Source organism: Pipistrellus hanaki, assembly GCF_964339955.1.
Source record: "Pipistrellus hanaki genome assembly, chromosome: 17".
Classification (NCBI taxonomy): domain Eukaryota; kingdom Metazoa; phylum Chordata; class Mammalia; order Chiroptera; family Vespertilionidae; genus Pipistrellus; species Pipistrellus hanaki.
The window spans coordinates 34424197-34449700 of record NC_140519.1 but is presented as its reverse complement, the minus strand read 5'-3'; positions in this window follow the sequence as shown (position 1 = coordinate 34449700).

Here is a 25504-nt window from a genome sequence, read left to right as displayed (position 1 = left end):
AAAAAGGGTCAAATTTGGAGGGTGGGCTGGTGGGTTGCAAAATAGTCTTGAAAGCAGTGGCCAGGCATTTGAATGAGAAAATCCTTTATGTGTGGCTTGGTTTTTCTCTGGGAAGTTTCTGGTGGACTTGGGGGAATTCTAAAAGCTTAGCTTTATTGAAGGAGAGCAAAAGCCTGGAAAACGCAACCCATTGAGCCAGGAGAACTAATGGCCCAAGAATAGATTTGTTAACACCCAGGTGAGTTTTATGGGTTATTGGGAGAGAGGAATTTGGCAAGAACTCAAAAAGACAAGCAAAGCGTTTGATGTCAGAACACCCGAGTCTCTGCCACAGCCCTCTATATCCCGTCTAATCCCAGGTGGCAGATGAGTTTAGAGGGAGACCAGGAAGGGGGAATATAGCTTTCTCCCCAGGGTTTAGTCCAAAGAGATTGCAAACCTCTGTGATAAGCTCTGTGAAAGCAATGCCAGATAGTGGAAGAGCAATGGACACAGGACAGGTAGAGAGAGAAAGTGGGGCCTGATATATCCCCAAGTTTTCTCCGGATCTTAAGCCACATGGCAAAGCATCCAACAGAGGCAAAGAAATTAACAGTTGCCTGAAAGAAATCTCAGGGCTGACATAAGGCTAATACAGAGGATGCTTCCCAGAATTTGGAAGGTTGTGGTGGACATGGCAGTGTCAGCTGAGACAGCAGGAGCAGAGGCTGACCCCGGGACCTGCAGGGGTCCTCAAACTTTTTAAAGTGGGGGCCAGATCACGGTCCCTCAGAGAGCTGGAGGGCCGGACTATATGAACTACTAATTCCTACTGTAACACCTCGGCTGCGCTCACTGCCCAAAAAACCTGGCGGGCCGGATCAGACTCCTCTGCGGGCCGCATGTGGCCCGCGGGCCATAGTTTGAAGACCCCTGTATCAGAACATAAAATCCTCCAGGTAAACATAGGCGCTAATCCCAGGTGCCACCTAAGGCGATAAGGGGAGGATGGGACCACCGACACTACAATCTTAAGTGGAAATGACTGACTTCCCTCAGCTGGCAAAAAATATGTGCTTTTTTGTTTGTTTGTTTTTTTTACCACCAAGCAAAAATGAGGAATAAAGTTTTACGTTTGCACCCCTCTGTTTGTGACTATGATCAGTTTAACTGCTGTACATAAAAAGATTTACGAGCAGTTCTGAAGGTCCAGTTGTTATGCCCTTCGCATCCAAAAAGATGCTCCTTCCAAGGAAGAGGAGATAAAAGAGGTGTCTGGCCTGGCCAGTGTGGCTCAGTGGTTGAGCATCGAACTATGAACCAGGAGGTCACAGTTCCATTCCCAGTGGTCAGAAAGCATACCCAGGTTGTGGGCTTAACCCCAGTAGGGGGCATGCAGGAGGCAGCCAATCAATCAATGATCCTTTCTGATCATTACTATTTCTATCATTCCCTCTCCCTTCCTCTCTGTAATATATATATATATATATATATATATATATATATATATATATATATATATATATATATATATTTATATTTAAATCAATAATTTTTCAATGTGTGTTTGGACAGGGCATGTAGACAAGGGTTGCTTTTGTTTTTGGTTTTGTTTTTGGCACTTGCTTATTTCCGGTACTACATGATGTCCTAGGATTATCATCTGAATTTCCTGCCTCAGACCCAGAATCAGCCACTTCTCCAAGGAGTCCTAGTTCCTTCGATTGGAAAATCATATTGGAAATCAAGGTCTGAGTGCTAAGTGTGCTTATTGCTATTGAGATAACACTCTAGGCCCTATGAACTGGCAGAATAAGAAAAGTGTGTACACTAGCACATATGTATATGTACATATATAGTCAACTGTAGCTGTGTTAAACTAAACATGAATTCATATTGATATCTCTTACTCTAATCCATTAACACATGGATCATTCTAGTCCCTTGTCCCCAAGTATCTATAACCTCTCCTCTAGCAGTGAGAAACCTGAATCCCATCATCTGCTGTGCACTTACCTAATTGGTCGATTCCAATAGACATGTATCATGGTATCAGATTTATTAGCTCATGCTCCTGTGGGAAACAACTTTATTCACTTGACTACAGTGCTATTATATGTAGTGTTGCTTTTGCTTCTATTTTTACAGATTCCATTCATTTCTAGTGCTTCTTAGGTCACCATTTTCCCACAATCACTTCAGGCAGGTGGTTCCATCCAATTATCATACAGTTATAATACACCCTGGGTCTGTTGACCTCGTAAGTGGTTTATTTGAGATTTTCATTGCATTAAGATTTGTCAGAATCAGCATTTAAATGTCCATACCAGTTTAACTTCAGTTTCAGGTAAGCAGATCTGAGCTTTGACTCTCCAAATTCACCTGTCTCTCCAGATTTCTGCATTACACCTAGCCCCATGACCTCACTTCTCTCCTGAATCCAAGAAAACCCATTGATGTTCATTGTGTTCAACTTTTTTGTTGTTGTAATGATGGGAGTGAAGACTTCCAACTACTTTACATGTTGGAGCTAAAAACATCTTTACTTTTCAATGTCCATTTTCTCCCTAACTTAAAGCCCTATGAGGATCATGTTATATCCATGTTGCTCACGATTGCATTTGCACACCTAGCTCAAGTTCTGGCATGTAGTAAATAATCAATACTTGTTAAATAGATGAAAAATGAATAACTCGAGTCCAGTTATATTTATTCTATGACACATATTCTCCCTGGTCTTATTCTCTCACTAGACAATGTCCTAACTCACACATATTGTTTGATAGTACCTCTTTCACATACTTATAGCTGTGGAAGAAAATAACTTCTGTATTTATGGCAAGTCATCATTTAATTACTTAAATGGGAGCATGTAATGACTTTTTAGGAAAAAGAGTGCCACAGCCTTGCTCAATGTCCTATTTCTATCACCATCAGAGCTAGGAATTTTTTCAGGCAATAACCAGTTATTGGACTCAGTGGGAGCACTTGTATTTTGACCCCATAATTATATTAAATGATGAATGCAAAGCTAGATTTTCCTTTAAGTAGTGTTAATAGTTTGCCTTTCTAAATCTGCCTCCGCTACTTCCTGGCATTTGAGTTAGCAAATTTTTTTAAACAAGAAAATAAACCAAACCTCAGAAGTCTGCAGCTCGGGCAGCTAATCAAAGCTTCAGACTATCTGGATGCTGAGAGCAAGACATGCTTTCCTGTTTAGCAGAATAATTACCTTGACTGGCTTGCCACAGGACAGTAGATATTTAAAGCTCTATTTATAAAACCTATAAATACAGGCGCCATGAAGAGACCACTAAAAAAATCAAAGGCCTCTATAATTTTCCACCTAGAAAAAAGATTATTTATCTTTACATGAATCATTATGCAATTTAAACGGTGTCTTACTTTTAACACACATTCCTTACCAAAGCTGATGTATTAACTTTCCTCAAATGAAGCACATAATCTTCCAAGGAGACTCATATGTTCCTTGTGAAAGAGTACCATTAATAGAATCTTTCTGAAGGTTGTATACAAAAGACTTAAAGATTGACACAGAATTATCTCTCCTAGGAATAAATTCCAAAGAAGTAATATGGAAGTATGAAAAGATCTAGCTATAAAGATGTGAATCCTATAGTGTTGCAAAAAACTGAAAATAATTTACACATCCAATTACACTGAATTGATTGCTTAAATTGTAATTTAACCAGCAATGGAACATTGTTGTGGAGATGTGGTTTTTAATATGGAAAGGTGTTCTGTAAGTTAAAACTTAAATTTCAAAACAGATTGAAAGTATATAACAGCATTATATAAATTCAAACATAGATTTATTAAGATAAATAAATAGAAATAGATAAATATAAAGATAGGCTTTGATTTATTCAAAGCAGTTATATCTGGGAGACCGTATTTATCTTCCTACTATATTTTATGATATTCCCATTATATGCATGTATTTATGATTTTTTTTAAAATGTACTCACTCTAAAGTCACAATCTTAATTTTTGGATTTTGCTTATTTTGCAATTTCCTTTTGCTGCTATGGTGCCCTTGAAGGACCAGGCTGTTGTACAACTAGAAAGAATAACAACGTTGCTAGAGGCCCTAAACATTGAGGAAAGCTAGAATTAGCTCTTTTGTCCCCTCTTTTTCAAAGATGAGGATAAAATATACAAAGCAGACTATATAGGATTAGAATTAAATACTGAGAAAGCAATCTATATACATAAAAGGTTAATATGCTCAGTGTCCGACCATCCGATTGGTCTCTATGACGCTCACTGACCACCAGGAGGCAGACGCTCAATGCAGGAACTACAGAGCTGCAGTGACTTGACAGTGATGGTTCTTGGGTGACACATCCCGAAACCAGAGAGAAGGGAGCCCGATTCCTTGTGGGGCCACACGATTTCACCTTCGGCCGTGGGTTATGTTGTTGCTGGGGCACTGTTGGCCCCCAAATCTGGTTTACTGCACACTTGTGTTTGTGTTCCACGCCCTGAACAGCAGCAACTTTGCAGAGTGCCCTTGCACACTCCAGGACCCCTCCGAGGATGTCGGAGAGCCTTTTCCGGCCTGATCCCCACAGGCCAGGCCAAGGGACTCCACCTGCTGAAGGGACCCCACTCACTCCACAGACACCAGGGAGGGACAGCGGGAGGTTGGCTCCAGCGTATATCCTGCCCACCTTCCAATGAATTTCCTTTCAATGTGCATGAATCTGTGCATCAGGTCACTAGTGTCAAGATAAAGTTTCTGTGGCAGAAACAATGCTGGGATTGGAACAGGACAGGTGTAACATGTGGTCTTCCTGTTGCAGTATACTTTGAAGGGAATCCACTTTCAGACCCTCAGCTTTCACAGGGTACTCTTTCCTATCATCAGGTGCATTCTCCACCCCCCTTCCCCTTTCCAAAAGCCTTTCTTCCCTTTTACATAAGAAAGCTATCCCCATGACTCATTCCAAATCTAACTATGTCGTTATCCTAGGGTACAAACACATCTAGGACACCAGAAAAAGACAATTAAAATAGTGTACTTGGGAAAGTCACCTTTGTTGGTGAATCAAGATTCTGTCTCCTCCTGTCTTTGTCTTACACGTATTTCTGACAAAACTGAAGTATTAATATATGGCATCATAAATACGGTGGTATGTTGGTCCTTGTAAGAATGTTCCAAAATTTATATATATATATATATATATATATATATATATATATATATATATATATATATTATAAGCAGTCAGTCTTTACCTCTTCCCTTCCCCAGGCTTTTTTTTTTTTCTTCAAAGAATGCATTGCTCTCAGAGAGAATCTGAGAACAAAGTGAAAAGAGCATTGTTAAGACACACTAAGAGCTGAAAATTGCTTTTACAAAATGAACAAGTTTTTCAGATATTCATAATATTTTTAAAAGAAAAGTACATTTGTAACAAAGCAGTACAGCTTGATGATGCTGAGTCTTTTAAGAGTAACTGGAATATTTCCAAGACTATTCAATTTTTTCTAGTTGTAAGAAAAGTACATCCATGAATAAAGATTTTATTATTTCCTTTAGATTTATGGGCATTATTCAATAAGGTAATTAAAGTGTAGTTTATCAAAACAGACTGCAAAATACTTATTATAATTATATGTTAGTTCATCTTATAAAGCGGTTAATATTTTTCTATCACATATAACATGATATACAATTACATACTAGTTGCCATATAAATTAAGCAAACACCTTTTTTCTGTCATAAAGTATACAAAAATATCATATCAAAAATTAACATATTCTAAATATTTAAATATGATTCTTTATTTAACACTTTCCCAAAACTGATACTAGAGTTCAATATGTGTTTAAAAACTCATTTAAGAAAGGCATACTATATTTTATTTATTATACTCCTCACAACTACTCATTTCAACTATCACATTGCATTAATACAAATGAAATAATAAATAACACACAGCTTCCAGTTTCTAGTTCCACATGCAGGGAGCTTGGAAATCACTACTCCTTGCTAACAACAAGGAAAAGCTGAACAAACTGAAAAATCAATAACTCTTCTTAGATCTGAAAGAGAAGCGAGGTCACAGGGCAAACTACTGCCCCCAAAACTGGAGAGACTGACAAGTGAACACGGAGAATCACAATTACGAGAGCAGAAACACATTAGCTGAACCCCCAGGGGAACCAGGGCCGTAGCAGGAAAACCAGCACTATAATTGACAAATTCCTGGCGGCTTAGAGTGCACAGGTCTGAGAGTTAAAATCTCCAGGGGAATCCAATTGTAGAACGTTCTCCCACACTTCAGTGAGTTTTACCTGTGAGAGCTTGTCCAAGTACTCACAGTAAATGTTAGGAAAAATCTCATCATGATTCTGGCAGGGGAAGAGAAAAATAAACCAGTTTGAAATCTGCTAGAACTGTGTGTTTTTTCTCACAAGGTCTGCCCTCAGAACAAACTGTTTAACCAGACTTGCTGGGGCTTTACTAGAGCCTAACTGACCTGGGGAAAAGGAAATACCCAACCCAGCCAGCTCTCCCCATTCTGTTTTGCCTAAGGGGTTGAGAATGGAATGAAAAGCATTTGTGAAGTTCACATGCCAGAGACCTAGGCTCACTAAAAATCAGAGAACTAATCACAGGACTAGATAACTTTACCCAACACCTACTGCCACATCACTAGAAGCCTATTTACATCATTTCCAGCTGTCAAGAAAAAATTACAAAGCATATCAAATGGCTAAAACAAAAAAACAAAAACACCCACAATTTGAAAACACAGAGTAAACATCAGAACCAGACGTGGCAAGGGTGTTGAAATTATCACACAGGAAATGTAAAAATAAAGCAAAACTAAGATTAATATGTCAAGGGCTCTAATGAATAAAATCCTATATAATAAAAGGCTAATATGCAAATTGTCCCCTTGATAGGGAGTTCAACTGGGAGTTCAACAGGGAGTTTGACCAGGGGGCAGGGCCAGCCAGCCAACCGCCCGAGGCCCCTCTCCTGATCAGGGCAGGCCAGCCAGACCCTACCCGTGCACAAATTCATACACTGGGCCTCTACTAGGCAGTATACAAGAATAGATGCACAATGTAAGAAGAGTGACAAAAATCCTAAGAAAGAACAAAAGAAAAAGAAATACTAATGAAGGGGAAAATAAGACATTTTGGGGGACTAGCTATCTGAATCTGTGCCAATAACCTGTATTCTGACACACACTGTTGCTAGCAGATAATTAACTCCATTCTTATCTGTGATGCCTGTCTTGCCTTGTAGAACCTTATTTTCCAGAATACACCCATTTTACAGAGGCCATAAGCCATGAACCATATACAACGCTGGCACCAGCCAGGCCAAGCCTTTGGATGTAATCTCACTTCCCCATCCCAGCTCATGGGAGGCTGCAAGTCCTGCAAAAAGTCCGGAAGCCTGATCCATATTTGGGGGACAAAGAAACTAAAAGGGATAAAGGGAAGGCTTCCTCCATACTCATCACTCAGGCTTTGGAGGTTGATTTCCCTGAGTCACTGCACTAGTGCTTTAAAGGCTCTTCTTCTGACACCTCTGAGTGCCCGACTGATTATTCTCCCGCACTGCCTGGCAGCTTATCTATAACACCACAGGTAAGAAGAACTGTGGGACAACTATAAAAGCTATAACGCATGTATAAGAATATGAGAAGAAGAAATATTTGAATGCCTGAGGATTTTTCCAAATGAATGTCAGACACTAACACACAAAGTCAGGAAGCTCAGAGAAGACCAAGCAGAAAAATACCCAAAAAATTACACCTAGGCATTTCATATTCAAATGGTGGAAAAGAAAAGAAAAAAAAAAATCTGTAAGAAGCCAGAGAGGAAAATACCTGATAGATAGAGAAGCAAAGATAAGAATTACATTCAACTTATTCTCAGAAACCAAGCAAGAAAAAAGTGAATTGTTAATGCAGGTAGCTAGATATTAACAAAGGAAGGGAGCAAAAGAAATCAGACAGTATTGAGCTTAATGGGGTGAGGATACTGATCCTGCTTCACTGGGAAGCTATAGTTTCACACACTCCCCAAGGAATCACAGGTCCATTCCTATAAATTACTGGGGGAAAGGATAGAACAATAAAGAAGAAATTTCTCTGCTAGCACATATCCAGGAACGATCAAGATGGCACATGATGGTACTTCCACTTTAAGGCATGCACAGTAGAAACTAAGATGGCAACCAGATGGGGCAGTGTCTAGCCAGAGAGAAGGGTTGAATTGGATAACTGGCATACGACCCCCAAAAGACTTAGGAAATGGATTCGTTAGGAGGACCCAGCATGAGCCCAAAAGCTTAGAAAGTTAGTTGGTTAGTTTAAAGGGTGCCTGGTTCTTCCCAAGCCCAAGATAATATAACCCAAACTTACACAACTCTCTCTCTCTGTGTAGCACACTCTCATCCTATTTGCTCACATGTTTTCTCTCCATAGCAGCCCTGCGGTCCTAACAGCCACCAGGGGTCTTCCATCAGACTCCACAGGCCTGGGCATGGCCAGCCAGGATGCAGCAAGGAACACAGACTAAGCTAGCCAGATGGTGACAAAGACTGGACTGGACTGAACCAATGGCACAAAATATCTGAACACTAGCCCTGTTTCTGAACCTGATGAAAAAAAGGCTGAACTTCTTTGCGTTTGCTTCGGTTTCTTCAATAAACCTTACCACTAAGCCTTATCCTCCCATACATGGGTGCGCGGAATGTTCTCCTTGTGACCCCATGAAAGAGCCCCATTTCCACCAGAAAAAGAAATATTTAAAGTGCTATGAGGAGAAAAACGACCAACCTAGAATTCTGTGTCCATAAAATTATCCTTGTGAAAGAGAATTCCTTTCTCAAAAACACACACAAAAGAAGAAATTTGTTGCCAATAGACATGTTTTGCAAGAAATGTAGAAAGGAGTTTTTTAGAAAGAAGGAAAATAATATAGGTCAGAAACTCAGTCCTATATATATGCTTATATATAAGTGAGGTAATGACACCACTAATATAAGGGATGTGAGGGAGGGATAAGGATTATTTTGTTATTATAAGACACATCTCCTGTAAAGTTGTACAGAGTTACTTAAAAATTGTCCTGTGTTAATTGTAAACGTATATTGCAAATTCTAGGGTAACCATTAAAGTTATGTTTAAAGTATAACTAATGTGCTAATAAAAAAAAAAGGAATCATGAAATGCTTGATAATCCCCCCAAAAAAGGGGGGGTCAGAAAAGAGTGGAATACAAAAACAGAAGGGAAAGAACAAGGTTAACAAATAGAAAACAGTAACAAATGTGAAGATATTAATCAAATATATCAATAATTAATTTGAATGTCACTGGTCTAAATGCACCAATCAAAAGACACAGATTATCAGAGTAAATTAAAAAAAAAAAAAGACCAAACTAGATGTTGTCTACAAAAACCCACTTTAAATATAAAGACAGATATAGATTAAATGTAGATGAATAAAAGAAGGATACCATGCTAACACTAGTAAAAAGAAAGCAGGAATAGCTATATTCTTTTCCAACAGAACAGACTTCAAAGCAAGGAAAGTTATCAGGAATAAAGAAAGGCATTACATAATAATAAAAGAGTCAGTTCTCCGAGAATACATAACACCCCTAACCATGTGCTTTTAACAACAGAGTGAGAAATACCTGAGGCAAAAACTGATAGACCTGAAAGAAGAAACAGATGAATCTGCCATTATATGCTGGACACTTCAGCATCACTCTATCAGAAATTGACAGAGCCAGCAGACAGAAAATCAGTGAGGACATAGTTTAACGCAACAACATCGATCAACTGGATATAATGGACACACTACTTCATCCAACAACAGCAGACTACACACTTTTCTCAAGCTCACATGGAACATTGACCAAAATGGTCCACATTTAAAGCCATGAAGCACACCTTAACAAATTTAAAGGAAGAGGAAGCATATAATGCTTGCTTTAAGACCACAATACAATTAAAAGTCAGTACTAGGAAGATAACTGAAAAAATCTAAAACACATGGATATTAAACACTTCTAAATAACACATGTGCCAAAAAACTCTCAAGACAAATTGAAAATATTTTGAGCTAAGCTAAAATGAAAACATGACTTAGGAAAATTTGTGAGCTACAGCAAAAGCAATGCTTAGAAGAAATTTATAGCATTGAGTTCATATATTAGGGGAAAATATCTAAAATCAATCATCTTAAAAAAACTAGCAAAAGAAGAGCAAATTAAATCAAAAGTAAGCAGAAGAAAATAAATATCAGAGTAGAAATGAATGCAATTGAAAACAAATAGATAAAATCAACAAAACCAAAAGCTGGGTCATTAAAAAGTTCAATAGAATAAATAAACCTTAAGCCAGGCTAACTAAGCAAAGGAGAGATTGAGGACGTAATTTACTAATATGGGAAATGAAAGAGGAGACATGATTGCTGATTTAATGGACATTAAAAGGATAATAAAGAAGTATGTGAGCAACTCTATGCCTACAGGTTTGATAACCTTGATGAAATGGACCAATTTCATGAAAAATACAATCTGCCAAATTCATACAAAAAGAAATAATTTATATATATATATATATATATATATATATATATATATATATATATATATTTAATTGAGTCAATAGTTCAAAAAACTTCCAAAACAAAAAATGCCAAGCCCAGATGGGCTCACTAATTAATTCTGTCACATATTTAAGAAAACATTATGTCAATTATCTTTCAGGAGATAGAAACAGAGGGAATAATTCTTAACCCATTCTATGAGGCCAGTATTACCCTGTTGCCAAAACCAGATAAAGACATCCTAAGAAAAGAAAACAGAAGACCAGTATCCCTCCTGAACATCAATGCAAAAATCCTCAAGAAAATATTAGCAAATCAATCCATCAATCTACAAAAAGACTTTTACAACATGAGCAAATGGAGTTTCTTCTTGGTATCAAAGGCTGTTCAACATTCAAAAATCAATTAATATAATCCATCACATAAACAAGCTAAAGAAGAAAAACCACCTGATCGTATTAACGGATGCAAAAGAAGCATTTGACAAAATCCAGCACCCATTTATGATAAAAAAATCTTTCAGGAAACTACAAATGAAATATAAATGCATATTATTAAGTGAAGGAAGCCAATCTGAAAAGACTATACACTGTACGTATTCAACAACATGACATTTGGATAAAGCAAAACTATGGAGACTGTAAACATATCCATGGTTGCCAGTGGCTGGTGGGGATGAATAGGCACAGAGGATTTTAGGGTAGTGATGTATGATATTATAATAGTGAATACATGTTATTATATATTTGTTCAAACTTTTAGTATGTACACACCAGGAGTAAACCCAAATATAAACTATGGCCTTTAGGTGATAATGATGTGTCAATATAGTTTCATCAACTGTAACAAATGTACCACTCTAGTGGGGGATATATGAGACATCTTTGTACCTTCCTCTCAATGTTGATGGGAACTCAAAACTTCTCTAAAAAATAAAATATATTAAAAATAATAACATATATGTATATTTTGTTTTATGGTTTATAAAAATTGATTCATAAATTACATTAGATCCCACATCATTTTAAATAAGACTTGACTTTTTTTTGGTGATCTATCTTATAAGATTGCATTCCATCATTTGTTTTTCAATGCTATTTATAGTAGGTTTTTAAAATATATTTTATTGATTTTTTACAGAGAGGAAGGGAGAGGAAAAGAGAGTTAGAAACATCCATCAGAAAGAAGCATCAATCAGCTGCCTCCTGCACACTCCTTGCTGGGTATGTGCCCGCAAGTAAGGTACATGCCCTTCACCAGAATCAAACATGGGACCCTTGAGTCCACAGGCTGATGCTTTATCCACTGAGCCAAACTGGTTAGGCTTTTTTATAGTAGTTTTTAAAGTATATATATAGAGAGAGAGAGAGAGCATGTACTTGAATAAAAAAATGAAGGCAGACTTTTTCTAACAATGAGTGGATTTGATTTGGTTGATTGGCTTGTCAATGAGAGCAGGCTTTGCTATAATTAGGTTACAGAGTGGAAGTTTTCAGTTAATTAAATGAACGAAATCTAAATCCCCAAGGTCTCTTTTTTTAATTTATTTTTTTTATTGTTGACATTATTAATCCCAAAGGTCTTGACAAATATATGTTTAAAGCATATGGATTATGGAAGATAAGTATTTTGTCAAACTATCATACATATTGGCAATGTATAATTATTATTATTTCAAGCCACAGTTCTTTCTGCACATAGTGGATTGAACTATAGACCTCTACGTGCAAATATAACGGGTATAACAAGTAGTCCTTTAAAAAGTATTGTAAGGTATTTTTGGTATAGTTTCCATAAACTGAGAAATTGAATGACTCCAAAAACTGGCTAGCAATCTTGCAAGTAAGATGATTTTCAATTTTTTGCTCTCAACCATATCACAGACTTAATAGAATATTCAGCTAATAAATCATTTAAGGTGATTTTTTGGTGCTAGACCACTTTGAAATGTTTGGCATATAGTTCAAAAAGTATTCAAAGAACTAAGGGAAATCTCTCTAACAAAATTCATTTTTTATTCTCATCTACTTATTTATGTGAACCTCCCTTTGCCACTCAAACAAAAATATTCATTTAGGGTTAAATTAACTAATTGGGAAAAGCATTAAAAAACTGAAGGAAAAAGTATAATACATCTCATAAGTACTTAATTAAATTGTCTTTGTTAAATAGTCATCAAAAATTATGTGTGTGTTATTTTGATCCAGTAGCCTACTCATAATCCAATAATAGCATGATTCACAACATACATTTTAATATAACAAAACATTTTAATTTAGATTTATAAAGTTTTTTTAAAGTATGATGGGGATCAATAAAATAATTTTAAGCATAAAAATGTCTTCTTACCATAAAACTCTATAGGGGGAAATATAATAAAATTAAGAGCTTAAGAAGGAAATGATGCTTTATTTCTTATAACTGAAAACAAAAGCTCCTTCTTGTGTTTTTAAAATGAATAGTGATGGTTATGAAATTGCTAGGGTATTTAGATTTTTATTGGCTACATTTAAAAGAGCATTTTAACAGTTTTGTTTAAAATAAAATATTTAAATGTTTCAGAGTTATATCTCTTGCATTCTTTAAATTAATGATTAAAAATTAACTAGCCAGCTTGGCTCAGTGGGTAGGGCATTAGCCTGTGGACTGAGGGGTCCCGGATTTGATTCCAGCCAGGGGAACATGCCTGTGTTGCGGGCTCGATCCCCAGTTGGGGTGTGCAGGAGGCGGCCGACCAGTGATTCTCTGTTATCATTGATGTTTTTCTCTTTCTCTCTCTCCTTCTCCCTTACTCTCTGAAATCAATAAAAAATATTTTTTAAAAATTAACTAACAATAATGATTAAACATTAATTATTCCCACTCTAATCCTGACAATGGACATGTACAGTACAGGGGCATCCTACAAAACACCTGACCAGTACTTCACAAAACAGTCAATGTCATAAAAAACAAGAGAAGTCTGAGAAACTCCACAGGTGAGAGGAGATATGATGAATAAATGTGATGTGGTCTCCAGAATAGGACCCCAATGCAGAAAAGGCCATTAAGTAAAAATTAAGGAAATCTGACTATTGTCTGGAATTTAGTTTTTAATCATATATCAATTTTGGTTCATTATTTTTAAAAGGTACCATAATAACGGTAAGATGTTAATAATAAAATAAACTGGGTGTGGGCGTATGGGAACTTTCTATACTATCTTCATAATTTTTCTGTAAACTTAAAACTGTTCTTAAAAATAATCTTTATTTTAAAATCAAGTACTAAGTTAAAAATAGACTTTAAAAGGTGCAAGAAGGTACTTAGGTTTTTCAAAAAATATTTAGCAGATATCCATGAGAAAACATGATTTAAGAACACGAGTTCTGTCTTCTTCTACTTTCTAACTGTACTAACCAAGAACAAATGACCTAACTTCTCTCTGCCTTGTTTCTTATCTTAAAAAGTACCTCTTAATAGGCTTTGGAAAGACTTAAGATAATGTATGTTAAATACCTGGCATATAATCTATATATATAAAAGACTAAGTGACCGGTCTACCTTTCAACTGTTTGATCAATTGCTGTGATGTGCACTGACTACCAGGTGGAAGATGCTCAGACCAGTAGGTTATATTGCTGCTGGGTCCAGCTGATAGGGACTGGGCGAGATGGGCTGGACATGCCCTGGAGCCCTCCCATAGTCCCTCCCCAACCCCAATCATGCGCTGGTGGAGTCCGTCGGCCTGGAGTTGTGAGTAAATTTGAGTTTACTCAGGTTTATGAGTAAATTTGAGTTCACAGTGGAGAGAGTTACAAGTTTTAAGATGAAATGTCCATAATCATGAACTATTCCTATACCCATGCACAGAAACTTTCAGGGTCTGAGCCCCACCCATGTAATACTCTCTACTCTTCTCCAGTGCATGGTTCCCTGTACCCAACTTCTGCTGAGCAGTCAGACTGTAAAGTCAGCCTCTAACAACGTTTCCTTTTTAAAACCATCCATCAAGAACTGGAAATTATATCAATGAAGTCCTTACAAAGAGTTGCTTGTAATCAAGACATTGAGAAAAAGGCAGGGTGAGGGCTAAGCAAATTTGCAAAGCATCTAAAGAGGCAGGAGAGCCTTGCAGAAATATCTGAAATACTGCCATTTCATCTGCATGGTCCCATGTCCATTTCCCTTTCCAGAATGTGGACTCTTCCGGGGAAGAAACCATGGTTCTTAAGCTCTTTTATCTCCAACAACGAGCACAGTGCCTGGTTGGCACTTAGTGAATGTTTAGTGGACAACTTGCCCCCAAAACAATATTTATCCATTTGTACTTTGTTAAGATAGCAAAATATATAATTCCTTTTTAATATACACTGATAATGATAACAATGTGGATTACTCTTATATTAGACATTAAACTTTCAACTTACAAGTATGTCTGGTATCTTATTTTTATCTTTGTAAATCCTTTGCAGAGTATATATCATTAATTTTTATTTATTAAAATAAATATTTTTATTTTATGTAGGAGAATGTGAACACTTAAACATCTGCATATTTTACAAGCCACCAAATAATTGCTGTTTGTGTGTGGGTGGGAAGTCATTGATATTAAGTACTGTTTTTTTGCTTCATGTCCTACTTAGTACTTTGGACAACTTAGAAGACTTGTTTATTCAATTCTTAATGTATTTATCAAGTCAATCAATGTTTAGCAAACATCTAGTTTGTACCGGGCACTAGAGTTGAACAGTGAGCAAGACAGAGTTTTCTAAGCACCAAAAGGGATAGTAAAAATATATGAGATGATATATGCAAAAGCTTTGAACGAAAGCCCTTACTGGTTTGGCTCAGTGAATAGAGTGTCAGCCTGCGGACTGAAAAGATCACAGGTACAATTCTGATTAAGGGCATGTACCTTGGTTTCAGGCACATCCCCAGTAGGAGGTGTGCAGGAGGCAGATGATCAATGTTTCTCTCTCACTGATGTTTCTAACTCTCTATCCTTCTCCCTTCTTCTCTGTAAAAAAAAAATCAATAAAATATAAATAAATAAAAGAAAGAAAGAACAAAAACTCTATATGTGCTTGGAAACAAGGCACCTACTATTTCATTAAGTGTCTGGCACATTGTGTCCTAGGCCCAGTGTGCTTTGTCACATTGACTACTCACTATAAACATGAAAGATAAATATCATCCCTAAACTATTATTACTTGCATTTGACGGTAATATGCTCTCCATTTTACAGATAAAGCAACCAATCTAGAGAGATAATGTTATTGAAGGCCCCAATAAGTGATGGAGCTGAAATTTAAATGCTCAAGCCCATTTTCTTTCCATCTTATCGTGATTTCTAATACAGACAGTAATGACACTTTGAAGATTCAGAATAGGAGAGAGTTTCCAATTTGTATTCAGTGCCTTGCTTGTCATGCCCAAGAAAACACATAAAATGTTCTCATTAGTGTAACTACAACAATTTTCCCTTCCTTGTTTTGTTCCAGTCTTTGGGCCTATTCTTTTCCAGGGTAGGGGACTTGCCTTAAATCTCAGACTGGCTCTTTGCCCCTGCTGTTCCCTTTCTGTTCACTCTCTAGGCCCAAGTGATTACCAAAGGAGCCGGGAGTGGTCAAACACTGGGGAAGTCGGCAGCGAGGGTGCACCCACATAGCTGATGGAAGTGTATGGGGCAGCTGTAGCAAGGAAACCAGAAGGAACGAGAGAGTGTGTTAGTGGCAAAAATTAGATCAATGTGCAATTTGGGTTGGGTGGGAACTGAAGAGTATGCACATCTACAAAAAGGGCTGTCCTCTTGAACAACTTCCCTTGACAATCACCTTCCCTATCCCCCAAGATAATAATAACAACCTATTGAATCAGTTATTTTTTGCTGTATAAAAAACACACACACACACACACACAAACATTTAGTGATATCCAATAACATCTATTTATTGAGCTCAGAACTCTAAGGAGTGGCTAATTTAGGGGAGAATCAGCCGAGTGACATCAGTTCACAGATAGGCTCATTCATGTGCCAGCTGCAGAGCTGACTGGGGGCTGGGATAAAGATGGCTTCAACTGGAACCGCTGGTGTTGGCTCCAGGCAGTTTCTCAAGCCCCAGCAGGCTAGCCTTCACGTGGCAGATGGCAGCGGGGCAGGGTGCCAAGAGAGCAAGCAGCACTCTGGGCCCCTAGAGGACTGGCACAGCACCAGCGCTGCCACATTCTGTGAGTGGAAACAAGGCACCAGGTCAGCCCAGTCTTAGGAAGGCAACAGAGTCCACTCTCGAAGGGCCGCAAAGGCACATTGCAAAGAGTATGGCTGTGAGGCAGAGAACTGCACTTTTGCATTTTTGCACCAAGCGATCAGAGCAGTTGAATCCAAAGGAAGCATGCCATTAAACAAAGAATTTTCAATTACAAAGGATTCCATTCGAATTTGGAAATATCAGGGCTTTGAACTTATTCTTTAACCTTAAATGTCCCTCTGTTCATTAAAACAATACTGTAATTGCTTATTAAACACTTATTATATGCCAGATGCTTCACATTTAATCATATATGTACGAGATACTGTTTACGATCTTTAACAGATGGGAAAACTGAGGCCTGGGCCACAAAATAATGAGTACCAGGTCTAATTCCTAGTCCCATGCGTTTCCCTCTCCACCACACTCCAAATTGCCATCTGACTGCATCTTTGGAAGTTCATCTCGTGTCCTGTATAAGCTCTGCACCAAATGAGAAGACCAGAAATGTAAGTGCTCTAATGGATACAGTGGATTGGTTTTCAATATCACTCCAGCCTCCTCCTAGCATACCTTCTTTTCTTTATACATATCGTAGGCTGGAAAATTAAAATCTATACTTCCCACAATCACTGATTTAGCTATTTGGTTTCTGGTGTGTGTGTGTGTGTGTGTGTGTGTGTGTGTGTGTGTGTGTGTGTGCGTGTTTAATAGCAGCAACTTTAATATTTTTATTTGGTTCATTTTTTAAAATTTTTTTATTTTAAAGTAAAAATTGTGTATATTTGAGGTGCACGGCATGATTTTATATACATACATAGTGAAGTGATTACTGCAGTCAAGCTAATTTACATATCATCTCACATGCTTACGCTCTTAGCACATTTCCAGTATCGAATACAGTATTAACTACAGTTATCATGCAGCAAAGTTGATCACTGGAATTATTCATCCTCCATCACTGCAGCTTGGTACTGGTTCTTTTTATTTTCAACACTTTTCTATGAGATGGTAAGAGTCCTTCCGGGGCTGGTACCACATTTTTGTTGTTGTTTTTCCCCTTGGGTTACTTATCCAGCACAGTACCTGGCACATAGAATATACTCAATACATTTTTTGTGGTAAAAATGCATAACATGAGATCTCAACAAAATTTTAAGTGTACAGTACAGTACCGTGAAAAGAGTATAAGTATGTGTAAGAACAGTATTGTATAGCAGATCTCTACAGCTTTTTTATCATGTATGACTGAGATCTTATACCCATTGAGCAGCAACTCCCCATTTCCCCCTCCCTCCAGTCCCCGGCATCCTCCATTCTACTTTCTTCAATGAGTTCAACTGCCTTGGGTGCCTCGTGTGTGTAATATCTAAAGCAGCTGATCTTTTCAAGATCCAGATTTCAATTCTCGCACATTATATATCTAGACATGGAATTGTTGAACTTCCATATTATTTTCTGTAGCAGCTGCAACGTTTTACATTCCCAGCAACAAGCACAAGTTTCTAATGTCTCCATATCATCAGCAACACTCGTTATTTTCTGTGTGTTTTTGTTTGTTTGTTTGTTTTTTACAATGGCCATCTGAAGAGGTGTTAGGTGATCCGTCATTGTGGTTTTGATCTGCATTTCCCTGATGATTAGTAATGTTGAGCACTTTTTCATGTATCTATGGGCTATTGGTATGTCTTTGGAAAAATATCTATTCAAGGCTTTTACCCATTTTTGAATTAAGTTATTTGGTTTATTCGTTTCCTTGCTTGTTTCTGACTGTTGAGTTGTAGGTGTTCTTTATATATAGTTTGGATATTGACCTCTATCATACATGTAGTTGGAAACTATTTTTATTTCCTTTGTTGTACAGAGGTTTTTTGTTTGATGCAATTCCTCTTGTTTATCTTGATTCTGCTGCCTGTGCTTTGTGTGATGTATGGAAGAAGTCATTGCCAAGACCTGGAGGTGATCTAGTTTGGGAGATATGGTGAGCTTGTGTGAAGTTTAAAAGTTGAAAGTGAGAAACATGCTACTCTTCTTTCCTCCTCTCCTATTGCTGTTGCTTTTGATTGTGCTGCCAACGAAGATTGTGGAGACATTTGTTTTCTCACTGGCGTGCTGGAAAAGTCCCAGATTTTAGTCACCATCTTCATGAGAATGCATATACGGCATCCATTTTTCAGGTATAGGTACAGATGGTAAGAGGTGGTGTGGTTTTGGCAATGCTGGGTCAGTAACAACAGCTGCCTGGTTGCAGGGTACCCTACTGTGGTGATTTGGGCTGATACCAGCAGATGCTTGATCACAGAAAAGGCAGCAGCATTTTTAAAGGCCCAATTTTGCATGTGGTTTTGGAATTCACTCCTGAGAAATTTGTCGCTTCATCCCATCCAACAATTCTGTGAGTTATTTGATACTCTAGGATAAATACTTTCCTACATAAGTTATTCTAGCTATATAGCTAGAGTAGACTATTTTTCTTCACAACTGAATGCCAAGCAACACAGCCATTAACATTGTTACCTAGATTGTAAATAGGCTTTCATTTTATTTTTTTTACAGTAGAAAATAAAGGGTGAGGGACTTCTCTCTGGTCCAAAAAGAGTTCGCGTTATATAAGACCTTCACCCCCATGACATCCTTAGTGACTCTTCCCACTCCCACGTACCCTGTACACCAAATATGCCTCTCCAGAGGGTGCCCTGGGGCCACAGCTGGGAACATGGCCTCCTGGAGACAAACCTACACTTAATAACTGAGAAGCTATGGAACAGATATTCTGACTATATTTAGACTTTACAAAGCACAGCAGGAGAATTTAAATTGAAGCTATGAAGCTAACATTGAAAAGCTATTAGTTCTAACTTAGTCATTTCATCCAGATATGCCACCTGCACACACACACCAGAGAATCTGTTCCATTATAGATTTTGTGTTTAAGTTGTGCTTGTGGGATGAGCATGTATGTAGACTAGCAGCAATGGGAACCGAGTCGTGGGAAGAAGTGAGAGACAGAGGGGAGGAGGTCCCCACTCTATGGCTTTGCTGTGCCCTCTGGCCTTCTCTTAGGTTGCTTTTATTCTCATCCTTATCTCTTAGTCCCAGCTCTCCTTTCTCTCCCTCGCTTTTCTCCTTCCTATGCCCGCCTTCATTCAGACTATACCTCAACCCCGCTGCGTTTTCTCCCTCTTCCCATCATTATCGTTATTTATTTTCTTAGTCAAAAGAAGAAAGTAAAACAGCAAAACAAACATATGTCCTGCAAAGGGAAAAACCAGCTTTGACATCTAATGTTTGATTCTCTTTTCTGCTACATTCAATAATTTTTATATCTGAGAAATGACACAAATTGAAAATAAAGGAAAGGGAGAAAATATAAATAAGAAAAAAGAGAAAATAGTGTTTAAATGGTACTTACTTCTTGCCTTTATGACTAGATAGGAACATTTTAAGGTGGTGATGATGCTGATCATGATGCCAATGATGGTAATTAAAAGTCAACTCAGGATAGTTTAGCAAGCATTTATTTAATTACTGCTCTATGTTTTCCCTTATAATGGATTAAGAACTGAAAAGAAAATGATAAACAAGAACAAGCCCCTGCCCTCAATCAGCTGATAAGGGGGCGGGGGAAGGGAGGGTTGGGAGAAGGAATCAGTTAGTAAGAGAAACATACCATACAATTATAACAAAATGAAATATAAGAGTATTTTTAATTCCTCTCTGGAAGAAGCTGTACAGGCCCTGAAATACACACTTTACCACTGGGCTAATGCACTTCCTAATAAATAGTGATTGGCTATTTGGTGCCTCCCACTCAAGCATTCATATTCTAAACCCCCCAGAGAGCACCTCTGCTATGGGATATATAGGGAAACTCTTTTAGGTCTTAATTTACCACAAACTCTGCCTCACTCTTGTTTCATAGCGAAGTAATATTGATTGGTCATGTTTGGTTTTTTTCCTTCCTTTCCCTTACTTACTCACATCCAATCAGTGAGCAGGTCCCACTATTTTTATCTCTAGAGAATATCTTAAATTCATTCAGGTCTCTTTATTTACACTAAAAATCCATAAAATAAACCACCTAGTGTAATAGTCTCATTTGGACTATTACAATGCCCTCCCGTTCCCCCAATTGGTCTCTGGACTAGTTATTTTCTATCCACCATCCCCACCACCTCCTCCAGATCCAGACTCAATTCTAATTTTTTTTTTTTTTATAAAGGATGACCTGTAGGATCTAACTATTTGGTGGTCTTGTCCTTTTGGAGTTGTTGCTATTTTTCGTTAAGCAGAATTATTAGACAAGGGAGTGCTAGCAGGCATTCAAGAGAACCCCCTGGGTTCTAAGCATAGTCCTTCTGAAAGGTAAAAACTCCTGTGAAGATTATGAAAAGACCATCCCAGAAAGAGGAATAAGTCCTTCAAAAAGGTCCATATACATGTCTTCTTTTTTTTTTAATCTTAAAATTTTCCTGTTATGCTTCTAAGTGCTTGATCACCTGGACAGCCTATTAGCCCCTGTCCACAAATCACTGAGACTGTCTCTTTCCATACAACTGAGCAACCAATCTTACCTAACATTCTGCCTAGTGGTATGATATATATATATATATATATATATACTTTCACCACAGTCTTTTGGAGCCTCCCTTAAGTAAAGATGTAGTACAACACATCCACTCCTGCCTGGTACGAGTACATTGCAGATACATCAGCCCAAGCCCACAGTCTTTCCCCCTCTCCCATGAATTAGTCACAGAAATGAGAAAGAGGCAGCAAAGCAATAGAAGCATATGAGCCTGAACCACTGATTATGCAGTTTCCTTGTGGCGCTGGACCTCCTGAGGTCTAATATATGTTAGTCATTCCCGTTTTATAATAGACTGTTGCCAATCCTTTCTACTTTTATGCTTCGTCAGCTAAAATAACGTGCTGATCGTTAATACTGTGTTTTTGGGTAACATAGTCACCTTGTCAAGCTCCGAATTTCTGAGGACAGGATTCAGCTTCTATGGAAGCCCAGTAACAAGCCTATAAAGTCAGAAATATTGTTATTGCCATTGCAGAAAGAAAGAAATTTGCACAGGACCAGCTCCGTGGTTGAGCATCAATTTATGAACCAGTAGGTCACAATTTGATTCCTGGTTGGGGCACATGCCAGAGTTGCAGGCTTGATCCCTGGTAGGGGGCATGCAGTAGGCAGCCAATCGATGATTCTCTTTCATCATTGATATTTCTATCTCTATTTCCTTCTCCCTTCCTCTCTGAAATCAATAAAAATCTATTTTAAAAAAAAAGAATAAGAAGAAAATTGCACACATTTACATGGCTAGTTTAAGTGGCAGAGCTAAGATGCAAATCCAGAGCCCACACTCTTAATCAGCACAGTGTATTATCTAATAGTATTTGATTTGGACTTTGAAAGATGAGTGAAGTTTAGCAATGGTATCAGCTTAACATTTTACGTTATTACTAAGTCTCAGGCAATGTACTAAATGCTTTCCATTTATTCTCTTACTTAAACCATACAAAAACCAATGAAGCAAGTTCTATCATCAGCATTTTTTTGCACATGAGGATATTATAACTTAGACAGGTTAAGTAATTTTCTTATGTCACATAGCCAGTTAATGGTAAAACAGAGATTTTAAGCCATGCATTCTGACTTCAGATCAACATGATAAGCCTTGACAAAGTAGGAGATCACTTAGACAGAAAGGCTAGGTAATAGCAGAGTAGAGCTAGAATATTAGAGTGGAGCTGGTTTCTAAAGAGCCTTGATTGCTAAAATAAGGAGTTTGGACTTCATTGGGTTGGTAATAGGGACCTATTGAAACATGTTAATTAGGAATTGCCACTATTGTTATAGGACAGGGACTGGGCCCAGAGCAGGTCTGCCTTAGGCTTGCCAGTAGTGTGTGGGTTCTTGACTTCATGTAGGAAAGATTTCACAATACGAGTCCAAGTGATTTTGAGACTATGTTTATCAAAGTGGAGGGCAGTGAAACAAAGGGACAGCTTAGGATAGAAGAAGCAACAGGAGAGAGTCTAGGTGGGACTGCTTTGGCTCTCAGAGAAATTAAAGTCACAGTGACAGAAATAAGCTAACTGAGAATTCAGAGAAAAAGGGTGCCCTGGAGATAGGTTTACAGGGTAAGCCTGGGATGAGCTGCCATTGCCTGCTGCTCCTTTGGTTGCAAGTCTCATGGCAATCCTTAGAAAAGAGCAGAGATACAAGAAATTGGTGTCTGCTAGCAAGAGCATGCCATGGATCCTCTTTGTCTTGAGGCTTTTTCATCTTTCTTTGGCCAGCCAGAATCCTAGAGCAGGTCTCAACAGAATATTCATTAGCTTTTCAAGTACATCCTTCAGTATGTTGATTCATCAAAATGAGTGCCAAAAGGGACCAGGGTTATTTTCTAATCAGTTTATTTTTAAAGAACATTATTAAAGAGGGACTGAGACCATGGCCTGTCTGCTCCACAACAGTTTGGAATATGTAAACCATTTTCTCTTAAATGTTCTTGGTTAGGGAAGATAAAACCCTGTGATTTATTAACTGGCTGTAAATGCTCAAATTGTTTGGCCTTGTCTAATTATTTTGTCTTGGTTTCTCTTATTCCACTTGTCAAGGAATTTCCCTACCTTCTTACCATCCTGTCACACTCTAGATAAAACTAGTAGGGTTAATCTGTCTAAAAACAAACTCATGCCCAATTCTTGCTGGTTATGGCTTTCAACAGTAGGTCCAGAGTAATCCAACAGCAGTGGGAAAAATAAACAAGGCTGAGACAAACACCCTCTGCTATGGAATAACAGCTCCATGTGTATTTAAAGCCTACTCTAGATAGGAGACAGCATCCTGAACTTTAGCAAATAGTTCTATCCTTGAGAGAGCTAGCCATCTATTTGGGTTATAGTAGCTATTCTTCCCTGTCACTTGTACTATGCTTTAAAATATATACTTTTATTGATTTCAGAAAGAGGACGGGAGAGGGAGAGATAGAAACATCAATGATGAGGGAGAATCATTGATCAGCTGCCTCCTGCACGCCCCCTACTGGGGGTCAATCCCACAGCCTGGGTGTGTGACCTGACCAAGAATGGAACTGTGACCTCCTAGTTTATGAGTCAACACTCAACCACTGAACCACTGGAGAATGTTACCACTGAAATGTGAATTTGGAAGAATGGAAATATAACTGTAGACATGCCTGGTTTTAATGTGAAATGCAAATATCCATTGGGCAGTTGGGAATGGAGGACCTTCACCCAGCAGAGAAATGAGAGCTACCGATTGATTAGTCATTGTTTGCATAGTGAAGATCAGAAAAGCAAGAAAAATGAAAGGGGGAAAATGTTTTATTTTATAGATCCAGTTTGTATGTCAAGTAGGTAAAATTTCAGAGCACAGAGGGCCTCATGATCCTCTTTATCTCAATTGGTTTCTTTCACTTTTGAGGCTCAGATGAATGTTTAAGGAAAACAAGACTAAGTTGATAAATAATGAGTATAACAAAAGAATAATGCTTCCTCTAAAAATATTTTCTCCAAAAATTCTCAATTATAAATCTTATTGAAGTATATTTTACTTTGTTTATAATAATGACAGTATAAAAAACCTCTCTTATTGTTAACCTTCTTATTTTTATAATAAACTTGGTCATATATTATGATACTAAGATGTAATGATGGAGTTGTTCAACTATACATTCCAAAGAGTTATATTATGGACTAGATACATGGATTAGAAATTTTTAAAGAACTATAAAATCTTGAACTCTTACTTATAAAAAAACATAAGGCATAGTATTTCATTTCCTTTTGATAATTCAAAAGCACATTGGGATTTTGAATTTCTCAGGGTTATTACTGAGGCCATAAATTTTCATTGGTCTACAAATGTGTCAAAGCATTAGATTCATTGTAGTTACTGGTATAAAACATTCCTAGCTATCATTAATTCTCTCAGCAAAGGAAACAAACTAGTTTAGCCACAAGAATTTCCTAAGTAGGTACAATAATAAATCCTCTAGATATGAAATGCATTTAAATGTAGTTAGCTTTGCTATATCAGGATCTATTTAATATGATCATTAGAATCTATTACTTTGATTGTTTTAGTAATAGATTCTAATGATTAGAATCTATTAGATTGAAATGTGACTTGAAAAAATTGAGACGTGCTCTAAGTGTAAAATACACTGGATTTTGAAGACTTTGTATAACTAAGAAGTAAAAGAAATCATTAATAATTACATTTCATTGATCACGATTTATTATATTGGTATTTTGGACATATTTTTAAATAAAATATATATTAAAATTAATGTTATCATTTTAAAAATGTGTCTACTATAAACTTAAAGTTTTATATCTAGTTCACATTATGTTTCTATTAGGCAGTACTGCTCCTTGTACAGCCTGTTACATACTCAGAGACCTTGAGGGAATAGATGTGGGTGAAAAACAAGAAAAAGGCATTAAATCAAGCACAAGTGAGATGGCATCACAAGCTGGGTAATAACATGCAGAAGGCAGAGCTTTAAGAGTTCTACATAAATTGATGTGTTTAGTCTTCATTACAATCCTGTGAGGACCTCATTTTTCAAACAAGTAAACTGAGGCACGGGTAAATTAAGTAGTTTTCCCAAGGACACACAGTTAGTTAGTGGATGGAG